Source organism: Microtus pennsylvanicus, chromosome 15 (genome assembly GCF_037038515.1).
Source record: "Microtus pennsylvanicus isolate mMicPen1 chromosome 15, mMicPen1.hap1, whole genome shotgun sequence".
Classification (NCBI taxonomy): domain Eukaryota; kingdom Metazoa; phylum Chordata; class Mammalia; order Rodentia; family Cricetidae; genus Microtus; species Microtus pennsylvanicus.
In genome coordinates, this window is record NC_134593.1 from 27,546,470 (window position 1) to 27,560,584 (window position 14,115).

Here is a 14,115-nt window from a genome sequence, read left to right on the forward strand (position 1 = left end):
GAGAAAGGGCAGATAAAGTAGAATTGTTACAAACACAATAAAAATGACTCAGACCTTTAGGGGCAAGAGTTTGAATTCCCTTATCTTGGAAGGTGCTCTTTGAAACTGTGTGCTAGCCCAAACCCCTTGAATCGTGTAAACTAGACCAAGGCTAGGGTGCTGGCTGTTATTAGGACTGTAATGAACCTCCGCCCACTCCATTCTCAAGGTGCAGCTTCCTCCAAGTGCCTTGCTCACATTTGGCCAGGACACCTGAACCCGGTTCTTCCCAGATAACAAGCTGTCTGTCCGTCTGGACTTTGCAGCAGGCACCTTACTTGGCGGAGCAATTTCTGGCAGGCGGAGTCCTGAAGTTCATTACTTCCGTGGTTTCTTAGTCATCTTACTGCGGTACAATGCGCTTATTTAAACAGACCCCTCCCTCCCAGTATATGACAGCTCAGGGTTTGCTCCCTTACACTTTGCCTTCTACATTTGCAGAGAGCCTCTGGGAAGGAGAATTAGCTCACTTCAGCTCGTCCTGGATGCAAACTCCACTTAGAAGTGATGCATTTGTTAATGCCTGCCCTTGTTAAATGTGGTCTTGGCACACTCCAGCACCAGGCAGACCCTGGCACTGGGAGGTGATTTTTATTTTTCCTGTGATTTTCCTGTGAGTCCTGGGTTACTTCTTTGCAGATTGCTCTTGCTGTTCATTGCCTCAGTGCAAACGCTGGGAATTCTTCAACATGGTATGCAAACTTGAAGGAGAAGGAGCTCCTACTGTGTGCCCAGAATGCAAACAACAGGAAAACTCAGATGGCTGCTTAATTAATTCAGCCTTCTCTAACCTGTTGGAAGCAGAAGCATACGAACAAGAAAATGTTAGGAAATTCATTCAAGAATAAAAGAGAATAAGCTGCGTGTGGTGGTGCACACCTTTAATCCCTGCACTTGGTAGGCAAAGGCAGGAGGATCTCTGTGTGTTCCAGGATAGGCAGAGCTACATAAAGGGATCCTGTGGGAGAAGAAGACGAGGAGGAGGAGAAAGAGGAAGAGGAACAAGAACAAAAGAAAAATACAAGCACACATAGTTAGAACTAAGAAGGATCTAGAATCACAGGTGGAGAGAAGTCGGAGTGTAGAAGACTGTTGTGTGCAGGTTTTATGAAACAAGCTGTAAGATCACAATGCAAAACAATCCACTGGGAAATGAAAACAAAGAAAATGGAACCAAAAAATAGTAAACCCAAGCCCAAGCTAACTAAACAGCATAGAAAGAATTGGAGGAAAAATATTACTTCTAAAGAGTATACATAGGGGCTGGAGAGATGGCTCAGAGGTTAAGAGCAATGACTGTTCTTCCCGAGGACCCGGGTTCAATTCCCAGCCCTCACATGGCAGCTCACAACTGTCTATAAGTCCAGTTCCAGGGGACCCGACACCAATGGCAAAACACCAAGGCACATAAAAGTCAATAATAATAATAATTATAATAATAAAATTTAAAAGAATTCACCTAACTAGAGAGCAAATACTTTGGTATACTTGAAAAGTAAGTCAGTTAAACACAAGATTTGCTATCTATATCACTTATTTTTCTGCTGATATGATTAAGCTCCATGACTCAAAGCAACATATGGAAGAAAGGGTTTATTTTAGTTTGTGGTTCCAGCAGGATAGCCGTTCATCATGGCAGGCAGGCGTGGTGGCAGGAGGAGGAAGCTGAGAAATCACAACTCAAACAAAAGCTGGAAGCAGAGATGGGAGAGAGAGAGAGAGAGAGAGAGAGAGAGAGAGAGAGAGAGAGAGAGAGAGAGAACTAAACCACCAACTGGGAAGCAAGTGTTCAAATACCCTAGCCTATGGAGGGGGGCAGTTCTCATTCAAACCACCGCACTATCCCATAGAAAAAGACAAGAAGTCTCCTAATTTATCTTTTGAAACTAGCATAACCCTATGTGAGGTCCATGCTTCAATGCCAGGAAAGTAGGGCCATGGAAGGTTGGAAGGTTAAGAATTTGAGGAACTTGGCACACACCTTTAATCCCTGTGGGAGGCAGAGGCAGGCAGATCCCTGTGAGTTCGAGGCCAGCCTGGTCTAGAAGAGCTAGTTTCCAGGACAGGCTCAAAAGCTACAGAGAAACCCTGTCTCGAAAAACAAAAGAAAAACAAAAGAGAGAGAGAGAGAGAGAGAGAGAGAGAGAGAGAGAGAGAGAGAAAGAGAAAGGAAGGAAGAAGGAAAGAAAGAGAGAAAGAAAGAAAGAAAGAAAGGAAGGAAGGAAGGAAGGAAGGAAGGAAGGAAGGAAGAAGGAACTGTAGACCGATAGCACATAGGACATGCTTTATCACTCTGGGCAAAGGCCGCTAATACAGACAGACACTGACAGGGATCCAGGCCAACACTAGTAAACATGTATGCAGCACACAGGCTGCACATAGGTAGGCACACAGGCCTACAGACAGACAGACAGACAGACAGACAGACAGACAGACAGACAGACAGAGGCTGGTGAAGGCAAAGCCTCAAGTCCTGGCCTCTGACTTTGAGGCTATATTTATACAGACCCCACACAAAAGTGACATTCTGCCAAGAAGGGTTATATAACAGATTACATCACTGTTTATATTTGGGGTTCCCTAGACATACAGTGTTGACTCACAGCCCCCCGCCCCCGATGTCCAGTGTCAGCCACACTTAACTAACTCATACCAGGGATGCATCTCAGCACCATGCTGTCTAAACACCAACAGTCCCTGATGGCCTTCTCTTCCCAACACCCTAGCAGCAGAACTTGTTAAAATACATGGCATGGAAATAGACATGCACCAGACACCCCACTGTAGCGTGCAGAGATCCAGAATAAAATACCAGCAAACCTCATCAAGCAGTGTGTGGAACGAGCCACGGAGAATGAATTAGCAAGCTTTACTCTACTAGTAGAACGACAAGAACTTTGCAAACAGCGTATCTTATCAGAAAGCCAATAGAGCAAGTCCAAGGATCAGCTAAGAGGTGGAAGAGCCCTTTACATATGCTTTCCAGGATGTTCCCCAAAGGGCCGTGTGCTAAAGGCTTTATTCTCAGCTCAGCTCTGTTGGGAGATAGTAGGATCTTTAAAATGGAGGGCCAGTTGGGGTTTGGGATGGCAAGGTCCTGAGGGCCAACTTTCCAGGAGGATTGTGGGAAGTTGGTTTCTTTTCTCTTGTTCCTGTGAAGTCTGTTCACCTCACGGGATTGGTGGCCTCAGAGAGTCCTCCTCTCAAAGTAGTAATGGTAAAAGTAGGAGGTGGGGCCCCTGGGAGGGGGAAATGGCTACAATCACCCTTTGACGTAGCCATCTTGTTCTCGGCCCCTTCCCGGTCTGCCTCTATTTGCTCTCGGTGATGAGTGAGCTGGTGTGCTCTACACGGTGATAATCCACCTCCCCGCAAGCCAGGGACAAGTGACCAGCTGACCAGGGCAGCTGTGAGCTAGGCTGACTCTGCCCCCCACTGACATGACTTCCCTCAGGTGTCCACTGTGACCAAAGCAGCCAACAACAACAAGACCAGCTACCATAGCCAGATGGCGATGAAAAGATGGCGAAACACACCTGTGATCCCAGCAACTGTAAATCCCACACATCTGTAAATCCCAGTTGTGGAGGGAGGAGGACCATAATGTAACTTTGGCTACACTGGAAAAGATGTAAAAAGCCGGGTGGTGGTGGCTCAGGCCGTTAATCCCAACACTAGGGAGGCTGAGACAGGTGGATCTCTGAGCTCAAGGCCTGCCTGGTCTATAGAGTGAGTTCCAGGACAGCCAGAGCTGCACAGAGCAAGCCTGTCTCGGAAAAACACAATAAATAACAAACAAACAAACAAACAAACAAATAAATAAATAAATAAAATCCTTTGCAACATGGTAAATTTGTGGCCAGGCCTGTCTCAACCACCCCCACCCCCAATAAAAACTGAGGGAGAAAGAGATTGGGGTACGGGATCATCTGTAGCTAGCGCAGGAGCCAGGATGCTGTATCCAACAAGAAAGTAAGAGACAAGAACTGCACAAATCGGAGTAGACCAAATTGTCCTTGCTGATGACAGAGGTAACGGAATCAACATTATTTTTTTGAATGAATCAAAAGCATATGAAAGTCATGGTTTAAGAGTCCTTTCCAAAATTCAAGTGAAAATTTAACGGCCATAGTAACAGCACTGAGGTGGTTAGCTCACGGAAGCTCCGCGTTTAAGACTGCGTTGATATCATGACAGAGAACAGTTTCATGAAAGGATGAGGGTTTCCCCGATTGGCTCTTCGCTGGGTTTCCTCCCCTCGCATCACAACATAGTGTGGGTTTCCTTACCAGGGACTGGCCTTGTACGCTTGGACTTTTTCCTCAGAGCCGAGAGAAATAAACTTCTTTTCTACATAAAATACCACATCTGTTATATGAACAAAGAGAAACAAAAACATTTTAACACACTCCCTCTCACGTGTACCAGCATGCACGCAGACATGTACACACGCACACACACGCCACACACGCCACACACCACACAACACACATGCCACACAACACACACAACACACAACACACACGCCACACAACACACACGCCACACAACACACATGTGCTCACAGCCCTTTCATGAAATCTATGCTGAAATCTTTCATGAAATCTTTCAGTTGCTGCAAATTCTGCTCCTCTCCCCCAAATGTTCACCAACAAGTGCACAAGACAATTGACTGCCAAAGGCTATTACTTGATCCATCACAGAAGGGGTCTAAGTGGTCCGAGCCGGACAGTTGTCCTTTGCTGGTCAATGGGAACACTCCTGGGTGGACTGGAGCCTTTCAGCGATGTGAGGTGTCATTTCAAATTCTTCAGTAAAGTTGATGACATGCCCTCCATATCAGGCATTCGTGGGGCCTCAGCCTTCACCTCCCCACCCAGTGTGAGCCGACAGCCCTGCCCCTGTGGTTGGGGTGCCACTGTGATCTATGTCAGCATCGTCTCTTCTGCGCCAACCACAGAAGTCTGGTCACAAGCGAAACCATTGCGGTTGCATAATAGATTTTGCACAGTTTCCTTAGCATTGTCTGTCAGTGAGCATCTTACTCCTGCTGACGGGATGCCCAAACCCAGTCTGAGAGGGACCCTTATGTGAGAGGTCACCTGTGACTTCCCAGGTGGAGAGGGAGCTGACGTGAGTTGCAGAGTCAGCAGCAGAGGAAACTAAATACAAGAAGATACCTGTGAGAGCATGAACCCTCTAACAGGAAAATAGAATCACCATCGTCGCTAAATGACCTAGGAGCCTGTCCACCAAGCAACAGAAGGATGGCGTCATTCAGCACTGTATGAACTTTCTAATATATATGTCTCATAAATATGTGTTCTGTGACATCCTAGAAGGTGTGGTAGGACCTTTCTTAGGATTAGAGAAGACCACGGATATGGAATGTTCTTGTCTCCTTGGCATACAGAAACGACTGTCAAATTTGGAGAACAGAGGACAGAGAGAGGAATAAGTCTCCAAACAGGTTTGTAAATTTCAGGAAATCAATCCACAGCAATTTGTGCCTGTGGTTTTTGATGAGCAGTCATTCAATGTATTACTGAAAATAGCTTACAAAAGTATGAAGGAATAGCATGCTATTAAGGAGGAATAACAAAAATTAAGAGATCAAGGAGGAAATGTTATTCTTGGAAAAGAAATGCTGTCCTTGGGATTCATTATTTAAAAAAACAAAAACGGGGCTAGGTTGGGGGGGCGGGAATCAGGCTAAATGTAGCACTAGATAGATATGGTGCTAGTGCCACCTGCTGTTGTAAATATGAACTGCAGTTATCTAATACGCGCTCCATTTATTCAGGAGTTTTTAAGTCAAAGAGAAAACAAAACGAAAACCCAAACAAAACATTAAACATTGCCCTTACATAGAATAGTGGTAGGGAGAGGTTGTAGGGGAGGGAACGGGTAGGTGGACTCAGGGAGGATGTATGGATCAATTCTTCCCCGTCGTTCACTTTCGGTCCAGGTGAGACAAGAAAGGTTTATTGGACCTGCCTCTGTGTACAGGGCTTACTGTCAAGCTTCTGTTTTGGAATGTGTACGCTAACGGCCCCTAGTGCTGTGTTCTAAGAGCTCTCAGAGTGTGTTACTAAATAGGATGTCATTTCCTATCGAGCTCTGGAAAGACAGAGAGGGCACGAAGCAGAGCAGTGGTGGAAGGCAGCAGGGCAGAGAGAAGAAGCTGGAAAGAGGCGAGCAGGCCAGCCGGGCCGTACAGCCAGGGGCAACACGAACTCGGAAGTGTAGTCAGTAGCCAGTCCCTGCAGCCTCGGGATGTCCCTGTGAGCAGTCCAGGCAGCTGGTCACCTGGAGTCTGGACAATTCGAGGCAAGGGGTCAGAACTCCACGGCAGAACGTGCCGGTCTTAGAACATCTCTGAGGACAAACAAGTCACCCAAAGTGATGGCTCCGATCTATCCAGCGTCTTTGGTACAAAGGATCCTGCCTGCGACAGGTCACACTTCAGCCTATCTGTCCCCCTCTTCCCCTCAGCAAATGTGGCCTGGGTAGTACAGTAATCTAACCCCGTTGTGAGCAGTTGACACACTTGGCTTCCGAGTTCCATTCTGTGTAAGCAGATCGATTGTGAGCGCCCATGCTCACCAACTCAGTGACGGGAAGCTTCCAGGGGCATCAAAGCCATACACCTGGCTTAACATACTGTCCTGGGGAAGCCCGTCCATGTTTTGCTGAGATGGTGTGTTTTTCCTTATAAAGTTTACATAATATGCCCCTGGACGGAAAGACCACATTCTGTGTATCTGTTCGTCGGTTGATGGACATGGGAGTTACTCCCACCTCTTGGCTGTGTGACTAATACAGAGGTCAGCACCAGTAGACAGCTCTTTACTTAAGTAAACAAACATAAAACAATAAAGCCTTTTTATTACAGTACTTGTTTATGGGGGTGGGGCATGCATAGCATGGGGCCAGCATGGGCAGTCAGGAGACAGCCAGCTGGAGCTGGTTCTCTCCTTCTGCCATTGGGTCCTGAGGCTTTGGTAACGGGCACTTTTACCCGTTGAGCCATCTCGGCCCCTCTAGTTATTATCATTATTTTTTTTTCAAAATGGCTAGACCACTTTATATTCTTTTTATTGTTATTATTATCAGTTCTTTTAAAATTTGAAGCAATGTGTTTGGATTGTATTCACTCTCTCCTTATTCCTTCCTAATTTTGTTCCTCCTAATTTTGTGTCATCTTGCTTCCCTCCTCCTGCCCCGTCAATCCAGTTAGTGCTACCCATGGGGTCTTGGATGTGTGGCCTTCCACTGGAGCTGGTCAACCTACTTTGGGGAACCTGCATCAAGAAAACTGACCGTCCCTATCAGCTGTTAATTGCCAATAGCTTCTCAGCTGGGGTGGGACTTCCTATGTGCCTCTGCTCGCCACGCTGGGCTCTAGGCTGGCTTGAGCTTGCCTGCGGTTTGTGTATAGTCGCAACTGTGTGTGCTCATATGCGCAGCCGCCCTGCTGTGTTTCTTCTGGGTCTTTTGAAAAACCAAACTTAGATCTGGGAAGATGGCTCAGAGGTTAAAGTGCTTGCTGAGGAAGTGAAAGAACCCCAGTTTGAGGATCTACAGCCTATGTGAAAGCTGGGCATAGCAGTATGCACCTGTAACTCCTGCACCCCAACAGCTGCCACACCTGTACTTTCTACACCTGTAACTCCTGCACCCCAACAGCTGTATTAGGAAGGTTGAGAAGCTCTGTTACAGACAAAACACACAAACAACTTCATTGTAATTACTAAAAATCGGTCCTTAACATATTAAATTAACAATATCTCTAACAAAAGTCAAGCATACAGGCAGAGAGGGGGCTTCAAATAGGAGTGAATGACAAAATAATGCTGCTATGAATATAGTTGAGCACATGTCCTTCTGGTATGATTGAGCATCCTTTGGGTATATACCCAAAAATGGTATTGCTGGGTCTTGAGGTAGGTTGTTTCCTAATTTTCTGAGAAAACACCATATTGATTTCTAAAGTGGCTGTACCAGTTTGCACTCCCACAAACAATGGAGGAGTGTTCCCTTTACCCTACATCCTCTCCAGCATAAGTTGTCATCAGTGTTTTTGATCTTGGCCATTCTGATAGGTGTAAGATGGAATCTCAGAGTTGTTTTGATTTGCTTTTTTCTGATGGCTAAGGATGTTGAACATTTCCTTAAGTGTCTTTTAGCCATTTTAAATTCATCTGTTGAGTTCTCTGTTTAAGTCTGGACCTCATTTTTTTTATTGGATTATTTGTTTTTCTTTTTTTCTTTTTTGTTTTTCGAGGCAGGGTTTCTCTGTAACTTTGGAGACTGTCCTGGTACTGGTTCCTGTAGTCCAGGCTGGCCTTGAACTCACATATATCTGCCTGCCTCTGCCTCCAAGTGCTGGGATTAAAAGTGTGTGCCACCCCAGCCTGGAGATTATTTGTTGACCAATTTGAGTTTTGTATATTTTGGAGATCAGCCCTCTGTCAGATATGGGGTTGGTGAAGATCTTTTACCATTCAGTAGGCTGCCGTTTTGTCTTGTTGACCATGTCCTTTGCTTTACAGAAGTTTCTCAGTTTCAGGAGGTACCATTTATTAATTGTTTCTTTCAGTGTCTGTGCTACTGGGGTTATATTTAGGAAGTGGTCTCCTGCGCCAAAACATTCAAGTGTACTTCCCACTTTCTCTTTTGTGAAATTCACTGCGATTGGTTTTATGTTGAGGTCTTGGATCCATTTGGACTTGAGTTTTGTGCATGACCATAGATATGGATGTTTTCATTCTTCTACATATTGATATCCAGTTATGCCAGCATCATTTGTTGAATATGCTTTCTTTTTTCCATTTTATATTTTTTGTTTCATTGTAAAAGTCAAGTGTTCGTAGGTGTGTGGATTGATATTTGGGTCTCTGATTTGGTTCCACAGGTCCTCCTGCCAATACCAGGCTGTTTTCAGTACTGTAGCTCTATAGCAGAGTTTGAAGGCATGAATGGATGGTGATGCCTTCAGAAGTTCTTTTCATTGTACAAAATTGCTTTGGCTATCCTGGGTTTTTTGTGTTTCCATATGAAGTTGAGTATTTTTCTTTCAAGGTCAGTGAAGAATTTTGCTGGGATTTTAATGGGCATTGTGTTGAGTCTGTAGATTATTTTTGGTAAGATTGCCAGAAAAGTATTTTCTTGTATACATTTATTATTACTGAGATGTATTTATGCTATAATCTGAAAAATACGACATATGAATTAAAGACCAAATTGGACAACATGGTGCAAACTAAATTAAGCCGAGCCCTCCACCCTTGCATAATTGCTAGCACACTAAGTGATTGCCTTGTGCAACAGAATTCACTGTGTATTATATGTGAACTACTCATTCAGTATAACGGGAGGCACCGTATTGTGATTTCTGTTTTGTAGACAATGAAATGAAAACACAGAGTACTTGCATTACTTATACACGTTCACACAGCTAGCAACAGTATTTGGAACAGAATTAGAGCAGCATCCCATGATGCACTTCCTCCAGCAAGGCCGCGCCTCTTGTACCTCCCCAGATGGGACCACCAAATCTGGTTACCCAGTGGTCAAGTGTGTGAGCCTATAGTGATACTTCTTATTTAAGCCATGACAGCTGGTTTCATTGGTGTTTCTTTTAAGAAGTATAGTCCATTTATTGATTAAACATTTTAATTTTATATAATCTCATTTGTAAACTCTTTTCCTAAGAAATTCTTAGGCGGACTGTGTACATATGTATAGAAAATAGGTATACAAATATAACAAAATTGACCTTGAATTTATATCACTAAAGCAAAATCCATATCAATGCAAATTATTCATACCTATATCATATCCCCCTTTAAATGTAAAAGAACATTTATAAACCATATTTGGGAACATGGGCACAGTTTTTTCTCTCCAAACTGCTTCCTGCTGAATGGGGGCATCGTTAATTGGGTCTATCATGGTATAACCTGTGTGGCAGTTGAGTGAAGTAATTCTTTGAAGGTGTTCACAGCAACCCTCAGGAGGGCGTGGTCCATCATACCATATTGGAATAGAAGCAATGCACAGACTCTCACCCTCTGTGAAAACAAAATAAGAAACTCCTTTCCAAAGCATCATGTCCTTAGATCCAAATTTCAAAGTCAAGGCATTTTCAAAATATCTATGTTGGATTAGTTCAGCAGCATTTATAAACAAATATCTTTTGGCATCTGTTGCTCCTTCCTCAGCATTCAAACAATTCAAAGAGAGCATAATAGCATACAGTATCAAAATTCTCTGTTTATTTTCCATCTTTGTACAGCTTTATTTTAACTCTATTTTGTTTATTTTTACTTTTAACTTTTTGCTTTTTGAGACAGGTTCTCTGTATCTTTGACCTGGAATAACTCTGTAGACTGGGATGAGACATTGCAAGTGGGTCAAGAGAATGCTGCAGGAAGGATGCCTGGGGTGAAGTGAATGCAAGATGCAGCACAATTGCAAGATGCTATTCAGACATGGTGCCAGAACCACGCCAGAATTTTTACATAGAGATTTCACAGTGCACTCGGAACTTTTATTGTCATATTTTTCTTTGCTTTGTGTTTAATGATTTCGTTGCGGCGGCGACCAGAGCAACTCGAGGTTGGCGGGGTTTCTTTTGGTTCTCAGTCCATCTTATGGAGAAACAGAAAAGGCACGGTGGCAGGTGTGTGAGACGACCAGTCACATGACATCCAGTGTCAGGAAACAAGAGTTAGATGTCGGTGCTCAGTCTCAGCTCTCTCTCTCTCTCTCTCTCTCTCTCTCTCTCTCTCTCTTTCTCTCTCTCTCTCTCGTAATTTAGTTCATGGCCCCAGCTCATGAGGTACCAGCCACGTTTAGGGTAGACCTTTCCCTCTCAGTTAAACCTCTCTGGGAACATTGTCAAAGACAGGCCATGAAGTGTGTCTCCTAGGTGATTTCTAAGCTAAGAGTGAAGATGAACTATCACACACTGTGACTTGAGCTACTTCCTGTGTACTTCTCTGCTATAATACCATTTAACTGTCATGTAAGCCCCGTGGGATGGTTACTTAGGTGGTTCCCATGTATGGATAAGTGGACTCAGGCCCCGGAAGGTTTAGTAACGTGTCCAAGTTTTGTACAGCTGGTACTGTGGAAGGCTGAGATTTGAACCTGCTTGGTTTGGGTCTAGGTAGATGCTTGTAAAAGATTCTTAAATATTAACACGGTGCTAAAAATTTAGCTCAATCAACTGAGAGCATTTGCCTCGGATGTTTGAAACCTTGACTTCAACCCTAGCACCTACATGAACTTGCATTGAAAGTTAGCAAGACTGTCTTAGCAGAGAAAGCATGCACACACACAGTGTGTGTGTGTATGCATGTGTGCGTGTGAGGGTATGTGTATGTGTGAGAATGTGAGTGTGTGTGTGAGTGTGAGGGTGTGTTTGTGAGTGTGAGGGTGTGTGTGTAAGAGAGAGAGTGTGTGAGGGTGTGTGTGTGTGAGAGAGAGTGTGTGAGGGTGTGTGTGTGTGAGAGAGAGAAAGAGAATGTGTGAGGATGTGCATGTGAGTGTGAGGGTGTGTGTGTGTGTGTGCGCGCGCGTGTGTGTCTTTCCAGACATTAGCAATACCAAGGCAGTAAAAACAGTAAGTGTTCCGCTTCTGCTCGGTCATTATGTATGTTATGTTGGTAGAGGGTTCCTGTTTCTAGATTCTGTGGAATCTAGCTGGGTGAGTCCATTCACACAGGGTTGGAGGATGGCGGGGAGCCCAGGGCTTGAATTACAGCAACCTGAAGAAGTGAGACCCTGCCCTGGAAAGCAAACACCAGGATGCTTATTCAGAAAGCAAAGCCTGGATTTGCTGGCCTCTCCCGAGAGACACCATCATTATGAAAGCCCCATCCCAGCTGGCTTCCTGCACAGCGGAGTTAACGATGCTGACAGGTCACGTGAGTGTGCACTAATGGTCTCATGTTTTATTTATTCAGGTGCTGATTCCTGACATCGACCGGCTCCAGTGGATGTATGGACTTGGGAATAACTAGATTCTCTCTATATATACTGTGATGTTATCTCCAAAAATGAAGGAAATGAGAAGCAGGAAAGGCCTGGATTCCCCGAAGAGAGCTTTCATGGCTTACAATGAGGATTCAAATCCTACACAAAGCATTAGGCAACATTTAAAACACAAATCATCACTGTCTAACGTGATACACTGCAAGGGAGTTTCTGGCACCGAGCGTCGCTCTTTAAGCAACACTTCCACACAGCGCCAACTAAATAATGTAACGGCATCTGGACTCTTTCTAAGTCGAAGATGGAATTCTGTATTTCTCCCATGACACAGACAATACCAAAATGCAGTATTTCCTAAAATTAAAAAAAAAATTAAAAAGGAGAGTAAGTTAGAGCGGTGGCTAAGAGGACTCTCCTGTGCTTGCTTCCTGCTTTTTAAAAATAGTTTTCTATTTTACTATTATTGAAGTAAGACATACACAGTAGGGCAAAAGTAAGAGATGTGTGTTGTAGCCCCATTTCACCCATGTTCACGTAATTATTGCTTAGATAAAAAAACAAAACAAAAAAACCAAGATGCAATTATAGCCTCAACAATTCCAGGCACCTTTAAATCTCTCTTCTCGAAACTGATCATGATCCTGACTTTAAAAAATTTAGCAGTATAGCATAGACTGACAAATGACATGCAGAAGAACACACACACACACACACACACACACACACACACACACACGGTCTATGAATGCAATTAGTCTCCATATAATGTCTAATATGATTTGCGAATGTCTTATGTGCATGTGCACACATACACAGAGAGAGACTATTTGTGAACTCTTGAGAAACTTGACCAACTAGTTAGTCACTATTAGATACAAAATTATGCTGCCCTGAGATTCTTGTGTTCAAACTCCAATCCCTAATGTGACTGTATTTGGAGACAGGACATTTAAGGAGGTGACCGAGGCTAAATGAGTTTGAAAAGATAGTGTCCTAGTGTTCCTACAGGAAGCAGAGACACTGGGACAGCTCGTGTATGGAGGAGTGGCCATGTGAAGAGGCTCAAAGAGTGACTGTCACTGATCAGGGTGGCTCATGTCTGTAATCCAAGCACCCAGGAAAACCACTGTGCATTTGAGTATAGCCTGATCTACATAAAGAGTTTTAGACCAGCCAGGGCTCTACAGTAAGACCCCCCAACCAGAAAAGGGTGATGGTAGCCAAAGTGAAATCCATCAAGAGAAATCAAACTAACCAATGCCTGGACCCTGAACTTCCAGCCTCCAGAACCTCAACAAGACCAATTCTGCTGGGAGACACCTGTTTGGGGCGGTTGGGCCACGGCAGCTCTAGGGGGCTAAATCAGTCTCTCAGAACCTCGCCTCCTCCCGTCACAGCCCAGCCCAACAGCCCAACCTTCCTGCCAAAGGCAGCCTGTATCCAGCTCATTCCCCAACCTCCCTTTATAGTTTCTCTGCTCTGTTGTATATGAACAAGAGAGTTTAACCTCTTTTATTTTTAAATAAATGCCATTTTAGTCTCTTTTAGTTTCGACTCCCCCTCTCCCCGCCACCAGGATCACCTTTCACTTCTGTATTGTGTTAGTTGAAGAAACTTGACCTTGTCCTGTTTTTTTTTCCCCTCACAGCAGGAAGTGATTGGTTGGAGATTTCAAATCTAAACCTGACCAAGCCAGTGTATCTAAACGGCAGCGCATTGGTCACGATAGGTCATGAGGAGGAATGGCCTCTTTGTTCAAATACTCATTTTTGCAGTTGACAAGCTAGTCCTGAAATCCACATAGGAATGTAAGACACTCAGTACAGCCAAAACAATCTCGAAAAAGAGCAGACTTGGAAGACTCATACTTCCTGACTTGAAGTATGATTTGAACCCAGCACAGCCAGGTGTGGTACGGCTTGTGTGACGTCCTAGCAGGGAAAGACTGAGGTGCTGCCTACAGAGCTGAAAGGAGAACTTACCACGGCTGCTGTCATGTGATACTACTGATGCCAGCACGGACATAAGAATCAGCGGGAGCCAGTCAAGGGTCTGGAAACAAAGGGTCAGGGC